General features: G+C 39.9%; 1 protein-coding gene and 1 long non-coding RNA gene across 2 annotated transcripts in view; one reads left to right on the top strand and one right to left on the bottom strand.

Moving 5' to 3' along the window:
* mcu (mitochondrial calcium uniporter) overlaps nt 1–12,777 on the bottom strand; it is a 55,685-nt gene that overhangs the window by 17,082 nt on the left and 25,826 nt on the right. The gene's annotated exons all lie outside the window — the stretch shown is intronic.
* On the top strand, nt 7–9,408 carry LOC112487808 (uncharacterized). Its single transcript, XR_003051257.1, has 2 exons — nt 7–8,114; nt 8,152–9,408. It is a non-coding gene; the product is annotated as an uncharacterized LOC112487808 (long non-coding RNA).

The raw sequence follows: 12,777 nt of genomic DNA, 5'->3' as shown, positions 1-12,777 counted from the left end.
TAGTCCATGAATAGATAATGAGAAAGATCAATATGGAACTGATCAAGAGAGGAAAACTGGAGATTTACACTCCAGGATTAAGTGGAGGAACAAAAACTTCAGATTTTCTTAGCTCAACATTTTCCAGCAGTTTAAACGTAAGTGATATAGTACGGAGTACTGCATATCACTAACAGTCCATTGTGGTATCTGGCTGAGTGCACTCTGCATGCCTTGACAATTCATATGTAATGTAAGGGCATCAGCAATTGAGGTTTATGAGGTATAAAATTAATTAATATTTTATTTTTATTTAATTAATATTAAGAAAATGCATCGCATCTATCATCTCACCGTCTGATGGGAGGAGTTGATGTAGACGAGACACTGTCCACATGCAGCCTGTCTCACCTCTTGTGTTATCGTGTCTTTAATGATGTAGTAACAGCAGCCGTTTCGATTTTACAATTTTCTCAAAATGTCAAATGATTGGGTTTTGACAAAAAAAAAAAGTAGCAGCAGATTAAATTAACATACAATTTGAATTTTCCAATGCACTCATTGGGATCTAATGTGAACTATAAAAACATGGAGTGTTTGGCTTTTGATCACCTTCCAAACAGAAAAGCCAGTATGTGGCGAGGAGAGTCGGTTAGGTTTTGTTGTCTGTCGTCCAGCCCACTGTCTCTCTACTCTCCTATAAGTAAAATGTCACAAAATCGAAATCATTTGTCACCAATTCTAGGAACGTAATACCAAGGCAAGGTTTTATAACTGGAAACGTCAAAGCTGAAATGGATTGTTGTTGTCGATTTGTTTTCTGCAACAGATTTATAGACCTAATCCAATCTCCTCCTGAATTCCCTCACACTCAGTGAAAGTGTATAAAAACCTGCTGGCTCACACCGTATAAATTATGCAGCTGCTATGTGAGGGGCAGTAAGGTTTCAGCGCAGTATAGCTGAAGTGTCCACTTTTATGTCTCGCTGTGCTTCATGTCACCTACTCCCCCTGACTATTCGCTGCGGAGCCGGTCCTCTGGTCTTGTCCACTCTGCCTTTTGCAGCCTAAATCATCCTGTTCCAGGGGGTGTAACATTTTAAAAAATCTCTCCTGCAACTGTTCCAGTTTGTACTGTTCCAGTGTGTCCTCAACATCACAAACAACAGCACATATTCACTCAAGTACGGGTGGACACTCTGCACCAGCTATAGAATAAAGTGGGTTGAAGTACACTCAGTGTGAAGGTAATCACTCGGTCATTTCTTCTGCCTCAGCGCCGACAGGATTATGTAACAAAGGGAAAACGCTGCCGTTTCTTTGGTCTGTGTTCCTTGCCTGGTAAAAGCCATTAAAAGATATAAAATCTGCAGTCACATTCTTCAGTGGTGTAAGTAATCGCTCGCTCACACACAGTGGAGACACCGTGACAGAGCACATTGCGCCCCACAAACGCCCATACCAATCTGATCTCTCCCCTGCAATGCAGCGCTGATAGTGAAAACAAACCCTCACAAGATCTGGTGATTCCAAACATCAAACCCAACGCCAGTTACAGCCAAGTGTAAATAAATCCTGCTCGGTGTGTCAGTCCGGTCCAATGAAAAGCCTCGCAGACACCAGTCCTACTTTGATGAAGTGATGCCAGCTCCTGACACCCTTCATCGGTGGGATAAGAGCTGAGCTGTGAATGGATGTGGTTCCCTGATATGTGGGCTGCTGTTGAACCATCATATACTCACCACGTATGAGACCAACACCACCCTCCCATCCCCCCTCCCTCCATCGCTCCAGCAACACAGGAGTGTGATTCATTATTAAAGAGCAGTGCAGGCATTCAAGCCTGAGTTTACAAGACGGCCATTGTGAATACTCCAAGGATTAAATCCATCTAAGGAGCAGCATCTGTGTTTCTACATGTCCTCGGTCATAGTCAGTATATGAACTGCGTGTGTGTGTGTGTTTGTGTGAGGGGCGGGGGGGTCAGTCTGAAGGCAAGACCGCATTTGATGCTCACACACCAGATGGCATTTGCTACTTGTGTAGGTGTTCAGTTCAGTGCAGGTCACGCAATACTTCCCTGGTCTACTCCTGCATACAGATAAAAGGGCTTTTATTTCCTTTTATGTTTTTCTTCATCATCACCCACTGTCACTTTCTCTGCCCTTATCAATTTGTCCTTCTCCTGAAAGAGACCCAGTTGACATTTAAACCCCTACAATGTATCTAAGAAGTGCAGAGACTGTCTGTCATGCTGAAATATTTACACGTGGACCATGGGTTAATTCTTTTTCTAGGGTGAACTGGTCAGCTTGACCAGTGTTTACACAGACCGACAGTTGACTGCCAGTGGCAGCATGGTGTTTATGTACATTGTTTTCTAATGTCTGCTTAAAGGCAGGGCAGAACATTTTGGATTTACAAAATCCATTCTAACTTTGCTTAAATGAAGAGTTTTTTGGGGGTAAAGACTGAACCAAATAATATTAATTTTTACCCAAACTAAGAATGAATGCCTCTAATATATGATAGGTCTGTGTGTTTCCTGTTCCTGCCGTCTGCTGTGTGGGGCTAATCAGTGTCGTCACTCTCACCTGTGTCGCTGTGATTAGGCTCACTCATGTCACCTGGTGCCCTGGGTATATATACACCTCTGCCTCACTCTTTGTGGGATCATTGTGTTGTGGCCATGTTAGTAGTGTTCTGTGCTCATGTTAGTAGTGTTCTGTGCTCATGTTAGTAGTGTTCTGTGCTCATGTTTTGTGTTTGCTGGTCATGCCCTGATGTTCATGCCTGAAATTCTGCTCATCATTTCTCCGTTCCTTGTTCTGAGTTCCTTGATCCTCCAACCCTGTGAGAGTAATTTTTGTACTTTGTAAATAAATTCACTACACCTAAATAGACTCCCCCTGTTACTGCATTTAGGTCCTGCCTGTCATGTAGTCGATTTTACACGTGCTTTTTATGTGTTTTGGTTGTTTTATTTTCTTAGACAATTAATTTGATTTGGTATCTGTCACATCAAAAAAACTAGAATGACACTCAAGATCAGAGACCATCAAAAATGAATTCACACAGCTATTCTCAGTTAACGGCTTACGGCTGCACTCACTAAAATCAGGGCTTTGGTTCAGATGGTAGTTGTTGTTGAGACAAATGTTCCCATTATTGCTTCACTCGAGCATTTGTAGAAAACTGGTTGTAATTGCGCGGGTGTCCCTGATATATAAAGAGAGGCAGAGACGTACAGCTCGTTAATATGGCCCACCAATCAATGCCCAACGATCGCTTTGTGGTTATCTTCAAATCCTTCCTCTTCCCATCACCTCACCACAATAACTCCTACCAACGGGTCAACAAACCTAGGGCTACATTTTCACCCCCAACATTTTAGTACTGCATTTTGGTGCCTTCATTAAAAGATAACAGAACACATTTTAAATTGAGAAATAAATTACCGGACCTTTACTTTGTGTAAGCTAGTACTGGTCGGTACATTAATGCCTGACCTGCTGAAGCTGAAGCTGCTCTGAGACAGAGACATGTTTCTTCTGAATGTTAGAAAACACATACACATCCACAGACGACCACTAAAGCCCACTTAGACAAACATGTCATGGAGGACATCCATTAGTACAAGGTCAACATCAGCTATTTATATAAACTTCAAAAGATGCTCTAATTTATCCCTTCCTGTTGCACAAATAGTGCCTGAAACAACATTCTGTAATGGCGAAAAGCTAAAAACACTTTTCAGTTTCCAGATTTGTTGTCTGTAAACAAAAAAATAACATTTGTAAACATATTACATTTAAAAATTGAATTGCTAATTATGCTAACTGTTTGCCTTGCAGAGAATTTAAATTTTAAAGTATTTTAAAAGACGCATAAAGCTCTTTTCCCGTCTTAGTTCACTGTCCAATTAACTGTGAGCTGGGACAAAGCATGCAGTAAAATTCAATAATGAAAATGTCAAATTTGAATTTTAAAGCAGATGGATGGCTATTAATCTTGACCGGGCTGTGGTTTTGGGCCACAGCCCTGTTCTGATCCAGTGAACACTGAATAAAAGTGACATTAACAGGATTTTTGGACTAATACTCAAAATCAGTGACAACCCAGATTTATTTGGCAGGTATTACAATAACAGCATGACTGCAGCAGACTATAGAACAGGTTTACAGTAGAAACAGAACGTCTATGTTCACTGGAAAACTGACTGAACACGTGTGAAACCATTGCTTTGTGTACGTGTCCTTTGATTGAAATAACTGTAAAATAAGTTTCCACACAAATTAAAAGTTTGTATCAACAATAAAGACAAGGCTTTAACGTCAAACTGTTTCTCACTTCGTACATGTTAAAACAACACGCTATATTGAAGAAAACGTGCTAGAAACTACACTATGACAGGACTGTTGATGTTGTAGAGTTCAAGGTTCAGAGTTCAGAGTTTGTAACAGCCTCTACAATGATGGGTGGATTAGACAGCTGTAGCCATAAACAGTTCAAAAGTAGCAAGTCAACAGTATGCTTTCTCAATATTATTCCTGATGCAGAGCCAAACATAAATGTTTGTTCTCCCCTCTCTTAAGAGTGGGTGAGGTGACGATCAAAGAAGCGTACAGTGTCTCGCAGACTGCTATCAAGCAGCTGTTATTTATGGAACGCTGCCTGGGAATGTTCCTTCTGAGGAACGTTGTCAGCGCTCTCCCTCTCATCAAAACTTTAGCCAAGCACACACTACATGACTTCCAGAGTTGGAGGATCACAGTGCCTCCCACACAACATGACATGCTGTCTCATTATCAAGAGTCTTTGCAGTCACCGCAAGTTCACACAACCTACCTCAGTCATGTGACTACAGCTTTGCTACATCCGTCTTCCTTTAGGAGACAGCCACAAATCACATTAAATTAAAACGAGAAAATCACTGGCTACTCAGGAAAATACGGTCCTAAAACAGCAGCTAATGAACCAGATTGGTTTGACTGCTATTAAAGATAAAGCATAACAACAGGATAAAACATTAAAATCACAGATGCTATTCTGCTGCTGGCGGTGTGTGGGGAGAAGCCTGCACTGTAACAGACTTTGGATAGTTTGTGGAAAGTAGGCCAAAGTCTGTGAACATCTTCCATCTTGCCAACCTTCAGGGCCTGGCCAATTATAGTTACAGCAGCGAATATTCACTCACTGAAGCTTTTACATCTCACAGGAGTTTGAGCAACATCTTGTATCCACGAGCCTACATCTCAGGAGATAGTTCCTACTCCACCATCGTAAATATCAGCCCACGAAGGACCAGGAGTTTTACATCTTTTAAGTTTAACATTCTGTTTGGTATGAGGGTAAAAGTTCAGTTCCAATAACTGAACTTTCAGTTGTGTTTTTCCAAGTAAATTTCAGCCTTACTTTGTGCCTGGACAAGACAGAGAGTAGACACAAACATTTTACTAGTGCTCCCAAATACAACAATAAAGGATCCAATTATTTTTCTTGTCGAGCAGAGCATACTGCTTACTAACTCAAGCATATTGCTTACGCAGATGACATTTGTTTTACTGTTAGCAGGCAAGCAAAATGGATCTCCTGAGCATAGGGATACAGCACAAAATTGCATCACATTCTATCCTTCTTACTATTCTGTGTACTTCTATTTGTCTAACTAACATATCCAACAGGGCCTGGAACTATTAAGTGTGACCACAAGCTAGCAAAATGTTTATAAATTCAGTTTAAAGTGACATCTTTCAACAAATATACAAAGCAGAACACTTCCACTCTTTCAGCTCTAAACAACCTTCAAATTCAGAATGTTCTCATATTATTCTGTGTAACTCTGTTCCAGTGGGCAAAACTTAAGAGTTTGACGTAGAAATTAGATGAAATCTGATTGGGTCTTTGTATCTTTGTGTTGTGGGGCAGACTGTAGGGCAGATCTCCACAATATGACACAGTTTTCATTTGAAAGCATAACTCTGGATCAAGCTGCATGTCTGATAGCGTCTGTCTACATCCTCTAAACTCTCATCAGCAATTCCTCCTCTCATCTTTGCCCTTACTGTTCATTTCACTGCCTTCATGATCAAAAACTGAAAGGAACAATGACACCCTTCATAAAACTCAAGACAATGATGCAATGTCCTTGCCCTCATGTCCCAGTTCAAGATGTCTTAATCCTCCTTCATTCCAGTAGAAAAAAACGGACTCTGCGTCACTCTGAAAAGCTTCCTAGACAGTTATTGACAGTTATTGTACATGCCCAATACTCGCTCTTGCTCTCTCTCTCTCTCTCTCTCTTACTGCAGGAATCAGTCTCGTCTTGATCCAGAGCTAAGACCTTCCTTTATCTTATTGCCTCCCACAGAATGCAGACCACTGCAGCTCTGCTACAGAGACTGGATTTCTGTGGATCTGATTCAAATGGCTCAGCTATTGTCTGGGAAAAAAAACACTTTGCCTTTTGGTAACGGATGCTAATAATATGCATGCTAAATTAATCTCCAAAGGCTGCTTCAAAAAAAAGTAGCTTAACAGCTTCAGTGAGACGTCTGCCCTACTAAAAGAGTTTCACAGCTATCTACAGCAAGCACCCAGGTATAGCTTGGCCACAGTTACTGTAGCGCATGATGTTAACTGGAACGCAAAATGTCTTTTGATTAACTCAATTTACAAAGAAATCTTCACTGCTATAAAGTCATTTTCAGAGTGTCTTAAGCCAAAGAATATGACCTTTTGTTCGTCTGACGAGGGAAATAGCCACATTTTAAACCTTAGGGAAATATAAATGGATGGGCCATGTAAAGTTTGCTGCTTTAAAAATAATGAAGAGCATTTAGATGCAAATTAAGATCTAATTATAGACTATACTGCATTGGTGAAAATTCAATGCGTCTTTGTGTTCCTTTGCTGCACCACTCACACATACAGTAGGGCCGATAATTATCTAATTTAATCATGTAATCTATCATTAACTAAACTGGATTAATGATAGAGTAGAGGCAGATTGGGGTCTTGGCCGGGAAGCCAAGTCAGCAAATGCAGATGCTGAGGAAGAAAGAAACAAATGTAGGATAGAAAAGAGCAGAGAGATGGATGAACAAGAGTTTATTATTTATAATCTGATGCAGTGTTTCAGAGACTGCTCATTAATGCTACATTCTGCTTTATATCTCTTGAGAAGAACAGGGAAAACAGGGACAAGGCACTGGTTCTATCAGCACACGTGGTCGGTTAACACGTACTCTGTGACTCAGATGGTGTGAATTTCAGGGGTTCTTGTGGTAATGACTGTTTTCGTCGCCGCACAATTTGTAAATTACGTCAAATTGCTGGGGTTGAATCACTAGGCTATTATTATGAGATGAGAAGAGTTTCTTCTGCATGATATTGAAAATCATCCTAATTATGTGCAGAAATATACAGTTTAAAGAATGTATAATTAAGGGAAAAAAAGGCCCAACAATGACAGAGAATCACCACAGACAATTTGAAAATGTACCCTTGTTAACCAGGTGTAATCTTTTAAACTTTGAATTTTTTCCTTTATGTGTATGTTCAAAACCATAGCACCATAACACGATGCTCCAGCTTCTTTTGGAAGCTGGAGCATCAAGTTGCTGACTAAATACTACCACACACTGGTAGTGTATTACAGAAATATGACACCATCATATTAAAAGTCAATGTACAGTGACATCATGCTCTTGTAGATTCAATCTAGGAACACAGTGCTGGAGGGGAATTTCTTATTGCAGTATCAGCGACTTCTCTACAGTATCTGAACCAAAAGTATTTGACTTACAATCATTATTTTAAATGATGGATCACTGACTGCAGATTAGTTCATAGTTACTAAAGATTTAAGATGAAGAAGGCAGCTGTATCAGCTGCGAGAAAGAATGGCGTTAAAACATATTTTGTAATAGTAATATTTTATATATTTTTAGTAAAATAATGGAATGGCTAAGATTTCAAACACAAAACAGTAATCAACATGAGCTCAGGTAACTACAGTATCTACCCAAATTTGATCAAAACATTGACTGTAGCCAAGCACAGGAAGCGCAAAGTTACTAAAACTCATTTATTGCCAAATAACCTCTTATTGGCAATAATTTAGCCTCTTTGAGGTTAAATACTAGAACGCGGGCAGGCAGCCTCTTTGAGGTTAAATACTAGAACGTCCAAGAAGGTAACTATTTTTGGATAGGATGACCTGGATGATTGAGAACCTACACCGACACGTTACCTTTACCCTTTTATACAACCAAAGTATATTTTCTAAAGTGCCCAGAAATCTGTTTTTAGAACATTGAAAGCTGTTGGCTCTCATCATTTCTTTGTCATTTTTGCCTTTTATTCGTCTTCCTCTTCTGAGAGAAAACAATCAAACCAATCAGACTGTGTTTGGTTTGTTTGCTTCTACCTGCTGGAGACTTTGAAGTCTACTGAAAACACCTTCATAAACAAGCTTTTGTCAACTATGCTCTCACTAGGGAGCAAATTATGGAGATTGAACAACTGACTGAAGCTAATTATTAACATTTATGCCAAGTATGAAGCTATTGATAAGCCTTCTAAGATTACTGAGAAAAAAAGGAGGCTTACAAGGCTGTTCTTTTGTAATTTAGCATTGTTGACAAGGTAAAAGGAAAGACTGATAAATCATGAAACGTTACACTGCAACCTGATAATGGACCATGACAACACTTTAATGAAAATCTTTGATATAAAGGAATTGAAGAAACGATCTTTACCAGAATGCAACATAAAGTTCTAGAGGAAACAATTTAAATGTAATTTTGATAATTTACCTTGTAAGACTGACTACAATTGAATCCATCCTCTTGAGGGAGAATATATTCTGTTATCATATTTAGGCTTGACAATTTCTCATTAATTAACCTGATAAGAACTGAATCGACATTCTAAATATTTATACACATTTATCAGAGTGGTAGGAAGTAATTAACCGAGGAACTCGCTTTCAAAAAGCATGTGCTCCTATTTAAGGAATTAAAGGCTCGACTTGTTTACTGGTGATATTCACATTCACACTATACACACACCTGATCTCTGCAACAACAACGTGATGACGGAGAGTGTGCCGCATTTGGGTATTTTTGCAATCATGGTTTTGCAAAATCGGGGGGAAAAAAGCCAAGCAAGCCAAACAGAGAGAAAGAAACAGAGAGAGAGTCAGAAATGTATAATAACCAGAGAGAGAGAGAGATGCAGGATGGATTTTCTGATTTTATGTTGACTTCAGAACAAAACCATTTGAAGAGAACATGCTGTTTGCTCCTTCTGCATGACAACTCAGTCTATCATCATTCATGGCTCACTTTAAAACAATACACACCATTTTTGGAGAAAATGGAAGCCATCCCCCATCCCCTGTTCCTCAAAAAAAATAAAATAAAATATATATATATATATTGCCCATGTCCCAAATATTCACCTCAATGCCAGACTCCTTCAGAAAGTGCCTGGTTCAGCTCTTTAACTACATCTGCCAGCTGGGGAGGTGACAATGGGTGATTGCTGAGGTGAGTGGATCACTGACAGATTACTGACAAAGAAAATCCCTCAACAAAGAAGGAGGGAATAGGAATATACAGTCTGGACTGACACATGGTTGTTATTTCTTATCTCAGCCTGCTGCTCTGCTTAAAGAGGAACATTACAGCTTAGATACTATCAGGAGGAGGAGAGATGGTTTTGACACAGACAGAATAAGTGAAGACATGACTCAAAAACAGGGTCAAAGTTCTTAACAAGGCTGTCTTTCTTAGGGGTTTAAATTTGCAACATCAACTGATTTGGGATTCCCCTTATACTTTAAGGTTTTACCAGTTACCATGAAACTATTCTCAGGGTTCATAGATCACTGTACACACTTTCACAGTCAATTCTGAAGGTTTTCAGCACCTCTGGGGCCTTGATAAATGGAAGCATTTTGCATATTTATTAGGGATGCACAAAATATTCGGCCAACCAAAATTTTTGGCAGGAAATTGCATTTTTGGTTTTGGCCTTAAGACTTTTATCACTGAAATAACGCAGCCAAAACAGGAAGTTAGTTATGTTCTTAGAGATTGTGGTTTTTCTGGTTCTGGTTTAGCGTCTGCATAAACAGGGCCAAAGGAAATGGACATCAACTCTCATCAACAGACACAGAAGCATAAATAGTGGGTTAACAATTCTACATTGGTAATTAAAGTCCCTTGGTTTTCTAAAGAACCCTCACATATAAAATATGTGCTTTACAGAGGCCGGATGTTGCATTTGTTTATCTAGGCTTGTTCACAACAGAAAAATAACCAGAGGCCTTTTGCACAGGCACAAAGGTATTAATAATAGCCTAGCAACAGCAAGCGGTGCATTCTTGCTAACAGCAAAACATTGTTTAAGCATTGTTATGCTGGATCGTGGTGCAGCTACAATCAGAGTCTACCATTTAAGCCAAGACTTCACCATAGAATTTTTAACCTCAGAATATTGAACCTTTAGATGAGAAGTGGTAGAACTGCCCCTAATAAATATCACACAAACTGTCTCACATAAAAAGGCATAAATCAAATTTATTTCCTCCTCGCTTAGATCTCCTCAAGAATCAGTGTGACATTTGACGGCGTTTCCACACTGTCTGAGCTCCCATCTGTAGGAGCTGAAGACGCAGATGGGTCGAGAGGTCCATGCATGAATGACGCAGTGTGTGTGTGTGTGTATGGGCCTCGTGGCCTCGTGGGAAGCTGCAGTTAAAACGATGGATGCCAAAGAGCTGAGGTAGGGGGAGGAGGGGAGGGAATGGAGTGAAGTGGGAGCTAGGTTTCTTTACTGCAGCAACGCAGCAGCCAGAGAGGAAAGGATGTCAGTTAGAATTTTAGAAATTTAAAAATAAAAAAAGAAGTTTGCAATTTTATAACATGTTCAGAGATGTCCTAAAAGTGAAAGATTTTGGAAGTTTCTTTTTTATAGCATGTCTGTCCAGTGCCACTGCTTCAACTGTTGGCACTTGTAAGAAACCAAACATGTAGGCAACAATCCCTGGCAGAGCAAACACTCCCTTATGAGACTCCCTCGCTTGCCCTCTGAACAAACAGCACTCCCTCTGAGCCTCTGTGGAAGGAGGTGGGACGCTCGTACCAATTCACTGGCTCGCTGCTTTGCCGTTACGCTACAATGTAAACAAGGACTCCCGAGGACAAACCCATGTTTACGAACATCCCAGCATCAATGTAATGTATACATACAATTCATCTATCCTCCCCCCCAACCCAGAGCAGTTGTGAGCAGATCTCACTGCAGCAAAGTGTAAACACGGTCCGTGGGGAAGCCTCTGCTCACTTTTTAATGTACAACCTCCCCCACCCTGTGCAAACTCCATACCTGGCCTTCTCCATTTCATGTAGTCCAGTAACACAGTCAGAGCGGAGTAAACATACAAAGTCACACAGTCACCGTGCATCGTATCACACAAGTACACAAAGAAGGGAGAGATGAGGTGATACACAGCAGAAGGTCTGCAAGTACTTCAAGAATAAATACTCTAATTTTCATCCGTTTAGGCGCAAGGTTGTTAAAGGGACATTTCCTGGTTGAAAAAAATAAAGTGTGAACATTCATCCTGGAGCTAAGCTTTGTTTCATAATGTGGGGGATAGATGAAGGACTTCAGTGTCAGATTTTAACACTGGTTGTTAGCTGCTTCCTTTGAGAAAGACACACGTGTGAAACCATGTTCTCAGAACCCTGTCAATGTCCCGAGCTTATCTTCAAAATGTACCATGTACGGAAGAACAATTCACACGTACGTGTACAGACCTGCACCATGATAGTTATCTGTATCTTTTTACTGCATGCAGAGCCTGTCATGTGGTCCTGGGCATACCAACTTTAGTCAGACTCTAAATGCAAAAATAGCAGCAGTCTTTGACCAGCTGTTCCTGAACACTTAAGCACATCACATGATCATCAGCAGCAGACGGGGGACAGTAAAACTCAACTTTGAGCCAGCATGTTCTGGAAGTAGTCAGAAGTAACACAAACCACCACACATCATAATCTTTTTTTTTTTTCTCCAAAAGCCTAATTTCATCTTTTTTTAAATATTTTTTTTATATCGTTTTAATATCTACCAGTAGTTGAATATTTTAATTGAAAACTAATTAAATTTAGTGGTTCAAAATATGTCTTGAATCAAGGACACAGTCTTCTTTACAACCACAACATCAGCTCATTTAAGGCTGGATATGTCAATGGATTTTGTGAATTTGCGACTAAAGCCTGGAACACACTAGTCAGAAAGCTGCTTTCCCTGATTCCACCACAGTATCCTACAGACTATTGCCATAGATGTCAGGTTTAAGATATTGTAGTGTCTTAGTTCTGGTCAGAATTCCAATTTAAAGGGGCTGTTACAGCTAAGGCACATTAAGAGTGAGTTAAGAGTAATCCCATATTTCGTCAGACAACAAATTTCTGTTTAAAAGCTCAGAGTACCAGGAAAGTGTATTGATTGTCTTTGAGTTGAAGAACATTATTTGTAGTATTTCTTTGTGTGTTTACTGAGCTATTAAATTTCAGTTTCACCCATACCCCAGCACTGAAACAAACACACACATAAACACAGTAGTATTTTGGTGGGAGAGACTTCAGGGCATGATTTTCTTTTACACCAAAGCCACTGGAGCTGATGGTTTTTTCTTCTCAATGATACATGGGACATTGAAGTCTGGACTGAATGTATCATACAAACAATGTTTGTCAAAGTGTTGTTTTCTTGGCTGCA

This window comes from Cynoglossus semilaevis, chromosome 12, assembly GCF_000523025.1.
Source record: "Cynoglossus semilaevis isolate Cse_v1.0 chromosome 12, Cse_v1.0, whole genome shotgun sequence".
NCBI lineage: Eukaryota > Metazoa > Chordata > Actinopteri > Pleuronectiformes > Cynoglossidae > Cynoglossus > Cynoglossus semilaevis.
The sequence above is the reverse complement of the archived record's forward strand: the minus strand, read 5'-3'. Positions and strand labels throughout refer to the sequence as shown.